General features: G+C 32.2%; 1 long non-coding RNA gene across 1 annotated transcript in view; it reads right to left on the bottom strand.

The window, feature by feature from the left end:
* The window catches only part of LOC118188652 (uncharacterized), a 32,239-nt gene extending 24,230 nt beyond the window's left edge, over positions 1–8,009 (bottom strand). The window contains exon 1 of the long non-coding RNA XR_015042889.1: positions 7,889–8,009. This is a non-coding gene — a long non-coding RNA (uncharacterized LOC118188652). The remainder of the gene's footprint in view (positions 1–7,888) is intronic.
* Between the last annotated feature and the right edge of the window lie 6,296 nt (positions 8,010–14,305).

Below are 14,305 nucleotides of genomic sequence, written 5' to 3' on the forward strand. Positions count from 1 at the left end.
CGGATAATAAAGACTGGAATTGTTAAAAGTCATTTCGTACCTATGGAGTATCTTGTCTCCGAGGTATATTGAGACTGCAAACAATCCTTTATCTGCTATTGATCTATAATAAAACCATTTCATAATCTATGTACTAGTAGTTTACATGTAATGGTCAGTATGTAAGGCATGTTACAGGAAATTGAAAAAAAAAAAAAAATGTGTGTTTCAAGAAAAGAAAACTTCAGCACATAAAGACTTTGACTTAAAATGATTGATATTATTTTAAAATGTGCTATATATCCTAATATCACATATTCTAGTTCCTCTTTATGTCCATTTATAAATAACAGGAAAATTCTATATATAAAAAGAATTTTATTTGTGCGAAAACTGCCACCACTTTTATAGTTAAAGGAATGGCTCGCGCGCTAGGTGCCCAGTGATTTGTTACGGCTGATATTTCTGAATGCAATTCAATGGCTCTTATAGTTTGCTGTTCAGAAAATTATGCGCATATAAATGTAAAATTAAATTAAGTTATATGCTCGCCTTTAACTGAATTTTCATGAAAAAGTTTTTAAGCAAAATACTTGAGTACATCTAAAATGTCTCTGTCAACTTCAACGTAGTAGATTTATGCAGTATACATGTACAAGCAGTATAACATATAGCGATTTGGTAATGATATTGAAACCTCCAGCTCATATATGGTTGAGAGAAAAAGACTACGGGATATTGTTAGCTGATCTCCTTACGGTTTCTGGTAAGTAATTGGTAGAAACGTCATATTTTAGTAGTTTTCCGCAAATAAATCTTAATAAATTTCCCTTAGCATGTCTTTCACAAAGGAACGGTGCGTAAGGCTATTCGCGCGCTTAAATCTTAAATCATGTGCCTATATTATTTCAGAATCAGATTTGCAATACAAAGCAAGTTTCTTTTATATCTAATATGTTCGAATCCCTGCATGGACTAATATGTTTCATCCCAATAATATACTCCATGGGAAACACACTTGGTCAGGCTATGCTCCAATTACTTAGTCAAGCAAATCTCCAGGCAGTCAGCTTAGAATTACAGAAGTTTCATAATATAGATAATATTCGACTATATTTTGTTGCTGGCTCCGCATACTTCAGTTATTTAAAGAACCCAATGCATGGACTAATATGTTCGAATCCCTGCTACACCCCAAATCGTTACAATGTACGTGAAGAAAAAATGCAAGAGGGAAAACTCGTTCATGTGAGTAGGAATTTCACTTCATTATGCAAAATTAACAAAAGATCTGCGTTAAAATTTTAGAGAACTGTAGAACTTCACTGATGTAACTTTCACCTTCACTTTAGAAAATTATATCTTACACCTTCCCTTTAAAAAGATACACAGTTTCAAGCAAGAGTTCTTCTTCAAACTGTCCTTCGATATTTCAGCTTCCAGAGAAATTGGAAAACAAACACCCTAACTGTGACCGAAGCAGCATTAAACCCATTATGGGTGTCGGACATTACCTCTCCCAGACTCGCAGACATCCATGAACTGGGATATTTTGATGGCGCCTCGAAAACCTCAGTCAACTCCGTGTACCTTATCGATTCTTTAATGGAGAGATGGGTGTGCTTACCCTGGGGCACCTGCAGCAAATGCGACTGCAAATGATATTTCGTTCATAGGAAGTGAATTGTGAAATATGTAAGATGCATTTCGCAGGAACTTCATTTCAAAACTTTTATTAAGCAAGGCTCAGAAACTATAATTATTGCTCATTAAACTAAGATACTGTTAATTCGGATATCGATATAGGAGCTTGTTCTTGAAATCATAATTTAGTAAGGCGCCGTTTATAATAAGCGAACCAATTTCTAATATAACTTACATAATGTATTCTGAAAATTATAGGAGAGCATTTTCTATAATATTTCTTAAGATATCAGAAATCAGGCTATGGTAAAAGAATGAAATTCATATTTGCAAAGCTAATAATTATGAACATTGTCGGCAAGTTAAATAATAAATTTCCCTGTGATTTTTCATAACACTGGTTTACGCAGAAATGCATTAAAAAACTTTTTTTCTATATTAATCATCCAGAAATGGAGGTGACGTATGCATTTATTTACCTTGAATAAAATTAGATTGCAATACAAAGGGAAAAAAAAGATGTATGAAAAATTTGCACGTGGATGAAACCTGCAAATACAATGACTTAAAAAATTTGGATCCGTCCATATCTCGCAATCAATAAATTTTACATTTGCATTTTTCATGTCTCGAAAGCACTGTTTCGAGATATCTAGTGTTCTAGCGTAGATTTATGTCAAGATCTTCACATAACTCTACAACAAACTCAAGGTAGCTGTGTTACTAATTTTACTAAATTGTAAACTGTGTTAAAATAGCATAGATTTACATGAAAATCTTGATATAAATCTAAACCAAACTCAAGGTTGTTGTGTTACTAGTTTTATGTTTCACTTGGCTTGCTTCCCTTATGTTTTAACAGTCACACTTAAAAGTTACAAAAATTGTTGGTTTAACGTTTTATAAATTAAAATATTTAACATACTGATTTCAAAAGGATTTGAATTTGTTAAGTTTTCTTGGAAATGGAGAGCAAAAACGAGGAACTAATGCAAGTGAAAAAAACGTAAAGGATCAATTCGGAATGATATTCAAATCTTAATCCAAATTTTTCAGCATCGATAAATATTTTCCATACTTAAATTTACATATATCTCCGAAATTGTGAATAAAAGTAATAATTTTACAGAAACTGATCTAAGACTGCACTTATTTCAAGACGGTGACAACTTTCAATAGGTTATAATTTAATTTCCTGTTGGAAAATTTACATTTAAATTGAAAGTAAATCATAAAAAAATGACTGAATTTGATTTCCGTTAAATCTTAATTTTAGATTATGAAAAAAGAAATAACATAAGTTTTATTAAAAAATAGTTATTATTAAAATAATACAAAAGCGTTTAAAATTACGCAGCTAACATTTGAGGTCTAATTTTAAAAATACCTAATCATGCCATTTTTACAAAACTTGACTTTCAGCGTAATTTGAGTCGCAGAATCGAACTATGGCAAAACTATTAGCATGTTATATCAGAGAATTTCCGATTTTGTTTCAGAATACATATGTTCGAACAATGCTATGTATCAAGAATGACCAACTGTTGTATATATGTGATCAACTTCTTTTCTTAATGGGCCCACCAGCGACCGAGCGGTAAAGTCGCTGAACACTGGTAGTTCGGTCCGAGGTTCGAATCCCGCGAACGGGCTGGCTGCATGGGTGTTCTCGTATTTTTCTCCCATGTGTAACGTGTATAGGAGCCAGTTTCTCTTAGAAAGTCTTCCACGAAGGTATCCCTCCTCTTAGGCAGATAGCCCTCGAGGCTTTGCCATAATCACACGCATTTCTTTTCTTAATGTATCGAAATCTACCTATTAAAATACCGACATTTAACACATTTAAACTCGGGTTTTGGATACTAAAAAGTGATGATGAAAGAGGGGGGTATTACATCAAAATTGAAGTTCATGAGTATTAAATATTTGCTGAAACGTTTTCCTATACATTTTTATCTATTGAAACCATTTTTATCTCAGTTATTATATTAAGAAATCACTGCAGAAATTTGCTTTTACTTAGCCTCCTAATACTGGTATGCAATAATTGCTTTCCTTCATTTTAAGCGGCAAATAAGAAAGCGTTTGATAGAACTTCTTCGATTGAAATTAACAGTTTTGAACACTTTGCCGATTATTTGTTTTGTACGTAATATTTGTATGGTTGACACTAGTTTGTTAATTATTTAATGTAGCTAAAAAAATGCTTGCAGAATCGTCATCATTTCGGCATTTTACAGTTATCAATCCATTTATGCAGACTATCATTGATCCCATTCTATCTGTTGCTATTGAAACTAATTCAAAAAGTGGTAATTTCAAATTAGTGTATTTACACTTCGAGTTCTTTCTTTCGAAGAATCAAAGAAATCATATTTGACATTTGTGCTTTAGATGTATAATATTTAAAACATTACGAATAAATATAAGCAATTTTTCAGTATAACTTATGCGTACGAATGATTCATCATATTAAAATGAAAAATAAGGATGTCTGTGAATGTCATTTCATTATCGTTCCTTTATGTTTTCATTCATTTTTTTCACTCCTCCGCATTACGATATTCTGATAGAATTGCAGGCCGTTAATTGCAACAATAACTTGAGTCTTGTTCATAAAATCATTAAAAATAAATCTGACATTTAAAAGAAAGTTTCCTAGTTTCTTTTATAAATTCTCGATTGAAAATTATCTAAACTTTTTGAAACAAAATATAGCTGCAACAGTCACTGCATGTAGTTTCATAGGCTTTTTAAAAACATGTTGTTGAGCTTTTGATTGAACTTTAAGACCCCATATTTTACTTTTTATCAAAAAATTGTTTTGTTCATAGTTTGTTTGGTACTTCTTATATCAAGTTACCAGAATCATCTATCCCTTTCTAGTTAGTTTGCCCTTTCTAGGAACGGCTACAGAGACACTAAATATTAAACAAAGTCATTTATCCTTCATCATTACAAGAGAGCATTCACGTCCCCATTCTTCATTGAAGATGATAAGTTTTCGCATTTTGTGTTTATTGCTAATGTAATACGTACTAAAATTCAAAAGAAGTATATAAGTATAGTTTCATTTCTAACCACAGAAAGAAATTGCTTACATTTTTAACAGCAAGTAGTGTTAAGAAAAACTGACACGTTTTTTAGAAATGCTAATACGATGTTAACCCTATGAATACTAAACCCCGATGAAAACAAAAGAGAAAACGCAGAAAGCCAACTTATATATTGTTACATCGATGATTAAAACACACCGAACAGAGGAGTTCGTTAAATGGCAGGTGGATGACAGGTGACGAAAGGCGCCGTTCTTCATCTCTCTGGACGTTTGGCGCGGAAAATGATTTTTCAGCATCAGCTCTGATACTAAAAGAACTGCGAATATTTATCATTACGACCAAAAATCACTTGTGATCGACTTGCTGACAGTTCCTGCTATATATAAATCTAAACGGCAGTTGAATAAGGTGGGAGATTTGAGTTTTCACTCTATACTTAGGTAGTACACTTGAATTGATAAAATGTTTAGAATGAAACAGAATTATCAACTAAAAAATATACATAGCTTACAAGTACGAAGTGGTCCTGCCTTTACTAACAATGAACACCATAAACGGCTTTATCCAGTCATGAGATTTTTTGTCACTTGGTCTATATTAGTTTATAATTTAAGATATTTTGCTTCCTTACTTTCTTTAATAAAGTAACTGCCATCTTAATGAATGTAAGTTTATAAAAATATAGACTAAAATAAGTAGATGTATTAATTTAGCTTATAAAGGCTGTTTAAATACATATCTTCGAGACGGTCCGGGCCACTCAGAGGGTTAAAACATTTGTGCAGATATTTTTAATTTGTGCCAAATCTGAGAGTTTTTCAAATGTTTGCAAAACATTTAAGTGCATTGTTTTGCCGAAATTCGTATGACTTACAACATCTGTGAAATGTAGCGGTTCTAAAGTTTAGTGAAAAACCGCGTATAAGTGTTATATTATCATAAACATGTACATAACCCTACAGAGTGACCACCATTAAGTGATGGCTCCCAAATCTGTACAGCACATTTCCAAGACGTATGTCGTTTGACATCGTTCTCTTTGCCATTGGTGCCGTAGGCCTGTGGTATACACATACTCTTCCTTGATTGAAACTGAAATAAAGGTGGGGATTGTTGCTGAGATAAAGTTCACTCGTCAGCTTTCCAAATTGTCTAAAGCTCAAATACAAACGCAGTCGAGGACGGTAAGCGACAGTGGACGATGTATGTGTAAATCTGCTAAAAATTACGAAGTAAATCTTAAATACTTATTTCCTCGAAAAAAATTCCAGAAAGGATTAAGCATGATTTAATTCGCAATAATAAATGAAGGCGTTATTTTTGTGTTGCGAAGCTTAGTCTCTCTAGATTGGCAACAAATCTACAATTCTGCTGTTTCAAATGTATGAATATATTTATGTCCGCCATGTTATTTAAAACTTAACCGCACTTAAACAGCTTTTAAATTGTTGATAATTGTACAAATATTGCTTCCAGAATTACGAAAGGCATAAAAACCTTAACCGAAAGATAAAAACAACATAATTCAATCATTTATAAAGCAAAAAATTTACAAACATATAAGAGTAAAGATATTGAGATCACTGAGCCGGGTAACAGAGTGGATATATATATAAATATACATATCCAAAATTATGTTTACATGCATAAATTCACGGATTTCTCAGAGACTATGACTTATAATTTACTGAATTTTCGTGGAATCATACATAACATGATGACACATAAATGCAAAAGAAAAAATTGAAGATCACCTCATATGATATAAAATTGTAGCATGAAACAATAAAAATGGCAATAAAGTGTGACAAAGAGAGTTAAGAAAGAATTCTTTTCTTTTTTCTACAAACAGTTTCTACCACTCGAGAAATTTTTTTTCTAAATTTTAATTTAGTTATGAAGGCTAACTATTGTGACAATAAAAGATGATTAAAACGCGGTAAACTGACAAATAAATATGAGGACTACCGCGTATATAACACAGGAAGCCGAGGTGGGGATCGCTAATTTAGAAAGGTTAAAAAAAAAAAAAACTTGCTAGTGCCATGAACATAAAAAATATGTTGCCGCTAATCCAAAACTTATGGTGAATTATGAATGTGCCACACGAAAACAAATAAAATATTTAATTAATTATTTATTATAGCTTCATTAAGTTATTTATTGGAAAAATCAAGCAACTAAAAAACATGAATATACAACATTGTCTGGCTCAATGCTGAATCATTAGTACATCAGAAAAGAAGATAACAAAGCAATGTTTATCACAAAGAGTAGAAAAATTCTATTTATTTATTTTTTCAGTTTTAATTTTCTCGCTTGGCATAATTTTCGCAAAAATAAAAAAGAAAACTCTTTGCAAATTTAGGCTTTTGTTCCTGTTCAGAGGATAAGAGTTGTTCTTTATAATTAAGTGCTAATAGCTGTGGAAAAGTTTTCGCAGCTAATTAAAAAGGTTAATTACGTTTTTCTTGCCGTTTTGTAGAAGTAAAATAGCGAAAAATGCTCTTAACAATATTTTTGTGTAGGAGAGGTTTTGAAATAAAGTTATTTTTGCTCCATTGTTTTGCACTTTTTGGGTAATTATTAAATTCACTCACTGGAGCAAGAGTATTCAAAATTAAACTCGAAAAGTTGTATCTCTTTCTTTTTCACTGAAAAAATAAATGTAAAGTTTTAAGTACCATGCATTTATATGTTGTCTCAACATTTATTTTTCTCTGATGTACAGTTTACGGAGTATTAATCGTTGAAATAATAAACTTTTTTTTTTCATATCACAGGAACAATTCAAATGTTAAATTTGTTTTTACATTAGTTTTTTTTTTATTTTTAATTTGCTTTCCTGTAAATTATTTTATTCAGTTTTTTATTTTCTGTAGCGAGAGAAAAGGCCTTCCAACAATAAAAATGCACGAAACACTACGGTGGTGTGATACTAAAGCCCACACTTTGTTTCATCATACTTATTATCGCATCCAAAAAATGAGATACCAAAGAAATTTCTGCAACCTATATTAATGATAAGAAGTGCGTCTAGATATTTTTCTCAAAAATCAAGCTTAATTTATATCAAAACAGTAATTTAATAAACATGACTTGCAAATGTTTGAAATGATTTAGTCTAGAATTAGCAGGTGGTCATTTATAAAATGTGCATGTTTCCTTAACAAATATACACAAAGAAATATTATAAATTTACTTACTTCTTAACTTTACTACTTACTAATTCTTTTACTTCTGAATTATCTCCGAGTTCAGTGCAGATATACAAATCTTAGAATTAAATGTGTAATGAAAATGATAATGTAATAAATTCTCCGTAAAACAATACTATTTAATTTTGAAACTTCGTATACTTTATTCAAATAAAGAATATTTATTAGCCCAAATTACTCTCGAAACGGGATTTTGCGTCGCCGAGTATAAACAGCTGTTCTCTCTTCAAACAGTTGCCACCAAATATTATTGCCATGTATTATTTTTAAAGATATAGAATAATGAAAAATCTGCATGTTTGTATTTCTCGCACTGTGAGAAACGACAATATCTAAAGGTCATCCAGTTTTGAATAACATAGGTTTCCTTCCGATCATGGGCACCTGAATGCCTGATTTTTGCATTTCGAATTTTATATTTCATATTTTGTGAAACTTAATCAATTTTAGATTAACAAAATGAACGATTTGAAGGCGAGCAGTGGCAACACTGTACGAGATAAAGAACTTTACCACCAGCGTGCGAAATTCATATTGGTTAAATCTTAATCAGCTAAACGCCAATTGTACCTCAGTTCGAAGCGCGCGATAGTGTCTATCGGAAATTCTAAAGATGTTATGTTTTTAATTATTTTGTAATTTTGGTATTGAATTGAGTTTTATGTTACAAAGTGCTAAGAATATAATAATGTTACACACAACAAATAAAGTTAAATAACAAAACGTTAAAAGTAAAAAGACAAAAAAAAAAAAAAAAAAAGTTTTGCTGGTCACCTTACTAAGTAAAGAGAAAATTATTAACCGAGAAGAGACTGAAAAAAGTAGGCCCACCAGCGGCCGAGCGGTAAAGACGCTGAACACTGGTAGTTCGGTCAGAGGTTCGAATCCCGCGAACGGGCTAGCTGCATGGGCATTTTCGTGGTTTTCCCCATGTGTAACGTGTATACGAGCCAGTTTCCCTTAGAAATTCCTCTACGGAGGCATACCTCCCTTTAGGTAAGATAGCCCTTGTGTGCTTTGCCATAATTAAATAATCCAAGCCAAATACTGAAAAAAGTAAAGAATGTATCCTAACACTTCCACACCGCATCGCGAGTTCTAAACATATGCTGTTACGCTACTGTTAATTTTTTCGTAATTTTGTTGTTGAATTGTATGCGGCGTAAGTGCGAAAAAAAATTGTGTCTAATAATAAAGCTAAAAAGACAAAAAAAGTCGGTTAGCAGCAGTGAGTGCAACAGCGGTTTAGTAGACTGCGAGCTCATCAAGAGTACATAATACTTAACAAATCCTTTAGGGCGATCGTTAACTCTTCCTTAGAGTATGTTTTCTGGTGTTTTGGCTTAAACTGATATTTCTTCTTAGAGATCTGCATCTACTTTTTATATATTCTACTCACGATGTCTACACAGTCCGATCTTTAAGTCACTCAGATATCTTCTCATATATGTGTAGTAGACTATTGCACCTCTGTAATTTAGTTCCCTCATGGAACCATGAGGGAGCGAAATGAGATCAGAATCAACACTCATTGTAGGCAAACGTGGATGTTAGTTCTAGGATCTTGAAAAATATGAGTAACAGCAGTAAAACTGTGAATTATGTTATTTTACAGCATTAAAATTGAAACTATAGTTTGAAGAAACAGTGTCTGTAAACAGAATGTTGTAAATTCTAAGTTTTCGAAATTCGATTTCTGCTTGCGCATAAAATTTTGACATGACACACCTTCTGAACATAAAATTAAGGCGACAACATATTAACATTATATTTGTTAAGCCAACAAGCATTAAAGAATCTGGACAGGTGTTTTTGCGACTTGCTGCTGCTCTATAATTCTGAAAAGTCATTAGGATTTTAAGTAGAAAACACGAAAAATGTGCAATCCCCGCGCCGGGACTCGAACCTGGACCTCTCGAATTCGCGCCGATTGCTCTACTGTTACACCACGAAGGCATGGAGAAAACACCTTGCAACTCAAAGCTTGAATCGTCAGTGATACTAATCAACAGTTCAAAGAAATTAATAATATTACAACTTATTTTTGAACAGACCCGCTGCAGAAAATGCATGCATGTCCAATGAGTTGTTGAGAATGCTCTTCTGATGACTTCAAACTATATGTTGAAGCCTTGAAGCAGATGGTAAACACGTTGTATTTTAGAAAGTTGGCGTTTAAGGCTATTTGTCACTAAAATCCAGTTTGATTAAATGTCGATTCCTGATGTTCCTGATGTTAAATGTCGATTCCTTTAACTGATATTTTAGAATTTTCATAATCTAAGTTTACCTGCTACTGGCACAGTTTCTCTGAGAGTAGAACTAATTTCCATTTTTTGCAGTTGGGGGATTTTGTAAATCGTATCTGTAACGCAAGAGCACTTTGCTATACTTAAGCCTCATTTACTTAGCTCTAGTTGTCCTGAATATGGTTTTAGAGAGACAACATTTTTAGTGAGTTTTTTCTATAAATAGAAACGTTCTTGAGTAACCAGCAGCTCTTGAGATATCAGCTTATGCAAATATTACCTTTCATCAATATAAATATTGATTCCTGCAAATTGTGCTCAAAACTTCGCAACATTTTGTCTGCATTTTTCTGATAGAGATAATTCCCAAATTGTACGGTTTGTCTGGTTTCGACAATCTTACATGGTATCGCAAAGAGCACTTAGCGTATACGAGCACTCATTTGCAAAGTTTTAGTTTAATCATTTTTAAAGGAACTGTACTTTTAGTCAGCATATTTGATAGAAGATTTATCGAAATGGAAATGCTATTGAATAAGTAACAGCTCTTGGCTGTTTACCGAAATATTACATTTTATTGAAAGGAAAATTAAACACTTTCAATTATATAGAAACAATTTATAAGCAAATGCCAGTTACATTTGTACTGGTTCTTGAAGTAAATTTTAATGCAATTATTTTAACATATAATATCTTTATCTATTCTGAACATTTTAGTGAATAGTTTCGCATTTTTAACAAAAGCAAACAATTTCCGAACGTGAGTTTGCTATTTTATTTTGCTTTGCACATAACGTTTACGAAACTAATGCAAATTCAAATTAAGCAAGATTTAAATTTAATGAACTATCTGTTTCGATAACAAATGTCGCACTTTAATTTCTGCATTTTACTCACGAACATGTTTGATAAACAAATTTCTCATCTTATTCAAAATGCATTATTAATTATCTTGGAATATGGAATGGTATAATTCCTTAAATGCTCGAAGATAATGGTTTATTTATCATTATATCTCGAACATTAGTTAGAAATATCACGTAAAAGTAATGAAGAATAATTTAGAAAATCCTATGAACTTTTAATCCTCTTAAATCCATTAATTTAGATGCTATATATTTAAATGGTTATCATTCCACTGAAAGTTTTTGGAAAATTAGAATTAAATTTAATTCCAGTACATTTATGTCGACATCAGAAATTTATTTTTCTTTGGTCATTAACAAATGGAAATTAAGAGAATTTAGAAGGCCAAAAATTCCATAACACAATGGAAATTTTACATAATGGAATTAACAAAGTGAAACCTTTCATCCCGATCCATTCTGTAAGACAAGCACCTCCAAAAATAACTAGTATATCCAAGAACGTAACTAAAATTCAGTACTAAGCATTATCGACATTCCAGTTTTTTTAATGAGACGCTTTAAAAGAAAAACAAAATTGTCTAGACTTATTTATATTCTTCTCAAGGATGTTCCACAACATATAAAAGCAGCATTTTTTGATTTCTTGGATTTGGAGTGTTGTTGTCGATCACTCCAAATTCACCTACCTGTAGAACGCAACGGTATGTTTGAATATAACATTATTAATAAAACCTTTGGAGCTACGTCATTAGTGCTAGGATTGAAAAAATCGCTAATAATAAGGCTTGTTGCAAAACAACTGACCGAAAAAAATGTTGAAGGCCATTTCTTTTCTTTTTCATAAAACATTAAGTTATAAAATTAAACAGCCTTTGTAAAAAAAAAAAAAAAAAAAAAAAAAAAAAAAAAAAATCTAGAACATTTTAACCCTATTCTGGGCATTCAACAACTGTGTCAAACTGACATGAACAATCACAGCTCGTTTTTATGTGAAATATTTTATCAGTGGCAAAAATGCATACAGTGATGTAGGGAATGAATTTTTGAAATAAAGTTTTCGAAAAATCTTTCTGTTAAATTTTATGAAATGAAAATTTTGCAGAAGCTTTCAAATCTGCATAAATACCTTGTAGCTATTGCTTGGTAGGGAAAAAAATGTTAAGAAGCAAACTGAGAATATAAAATTTTTTATAATGGTGGCTTCGAAGATATGTAAGACTAGTTTTAGAAAAATGTAACAAAAAGCATACATATCTACTTCTGAGAGAAAAAGTATACAATATGGTAATAATACATTTATTTAAATCCTGGCGGCTGATTTCAGGTATAATTTATGTGTTATTATTAGGATGCAGAGTGACATGTTAATATTATTTACGTTTGCTACGCAGTAAAATCTAATATAATTTGTTGCCTTCGAAATGTGTCCAAAACTCAAAACCGAATATGACGTAATGAATGTGCCAATAAAAATTTCCTTTTTTTAAGGATACTGGCTTAATAAACGTTTATAAAATTATTAAGAATTTTCTTCTTTAATAACTCTCAGTTTGCTCAGAAATGGCAAATAGCCAGATTTTACGAAGTCCGTCAGTGCTAACATGCTTTGCTCAATGAATATATTACATTCGTTAGCTATGCAAGAAAAAACAATGCATGTTATGTCAGAAAAAGCAGTGCAACTTATATCTGACATTTCTGAATGACCATGAATAATGTGACTAATAAACATAAACCTATATGTTTCAGTCATATAATTTTATTTGCTATTTCTGTAACCTGCTTGAGAGTGATGTTTTCATGTTTCAGTTGCTTTTATATAATATATCCGTGATATCAGGCAAGAAAGAATGCTGAGAGCATGTGCATAGTTGTAAGAACCGAGGCGAAACCTGAGAAAAAGATGTTCCAACTTATTTACAGTTTCTTATGATATTTAGCGCTTTTTTTTATCTGAGAATTTAAGCATTTGACAGACAGGAATGTGCTCACGTGTATCAGACAGTATCTTACTGTTGCGTTTTTCTAAGACTGAGATATATAAACTACGTAGAACCACAAACCTATATACAGTACACTGTTGTTAAAGCAGGAAATTAAAAATGACCATATCATATATATTATATAGAACTAACACCTAAAATGTACATAACTAAGGACATGGTGTTTCAGCACTAATTTAAAATACGTGAACCGTATTTATAATGGTTCAAATATTTGAAACTAATATTCAAAAATAAATATTAAATGAATATTATAATGCACAGTCTTAGTCCGAACGGAACTGTACGAAAAACAAAATTTCCCAAAGCATTTAAAAGTTTCATATCATAATCTTACGAGATAGCTTACCACGCAGTAAGCTTCACAATGTAGCTACGGTAAAATGTGTTATAAAATGTATCTAGTATAGTAATAAAGTAGTCAAGAGCTATCTTGGTAAAGTAATATTAAAAACTAAATATGATGGAAATTAAACTATTTAGATTCTGTAGAATTCTTCCAGCCGCACACAATCCCTTTCTGTGCTAAAGAACGAAATGCAGTAGAATGCTAATAGCACTAACAATTGGCATAGTTTTTCTCCTAATAAAGTACACATCGTAAAAAACAATTTTGTGTAAGCTGAGGGTGGATTGTTTGTAAGAACTGTTGTCTGTATGCATCTATGACCATTTCATTTCACAATCAACTTGAGCTGGACTGGTAAGTAAGTATCTCAGACGAGGACAAGAAAAATGAAATTAAGTACTCATTGCGAAGATATCTACCACCAAAAACAGCCTTGAGAGTTTTTTTAAGATTTTTCATATGAAGAGCTGGGGAATGATACACTGACTACCAATAAGTATTTGGACACCTATGCAAGTGACGATATCTGCGGTCCTAAGTTACGTCACGGACTCCGCCGTTATATATCGTGAAGGAAACAGCATCGGCTTTAGTCGCATGCAAGATGCGTCGCAGTTCGGAGCTCTTTGATTTCGAGAAAGGTATAATTAATCACAAATGTGGCCAATCCTTAAGAGACATATCTAGCGATCTGAAGTACCCAAAATCGACAGTGACCTATGTGATTAAGAAGTGGAAGGTGAGCGGTGATTGTCAGAATGTGCCCCGAGTCGGCAGACCAGCGAAACTGGGAGATAGAGACCGACGGGTGCTGTCCAGAGAAATTCGGAAGAACTGCACCCAACCGATGGTCCTCATCCTGAGGAGTTTCAACAGGCATCCGGGAGTATTGTTTCTATGAATACCATCCGTAAGGAAGCCCATCTGCTTGGTTT

This window comes from Stegodyphus dumicola, chromosome 8, assembly GCF_044657685.1.
Source record: "Stegodyphus dumicola isolate Sdum_Otavi_A_Nest chromosome 8, ASM4465768v1".
NCBI classification, from domain to species: domain Eukaryota; kingdom Metazoa; phylum Arthropoda; class Arachnida; order Araneae; family Eresidae; genus Stegodyphus; species Stegodyphus dumicola.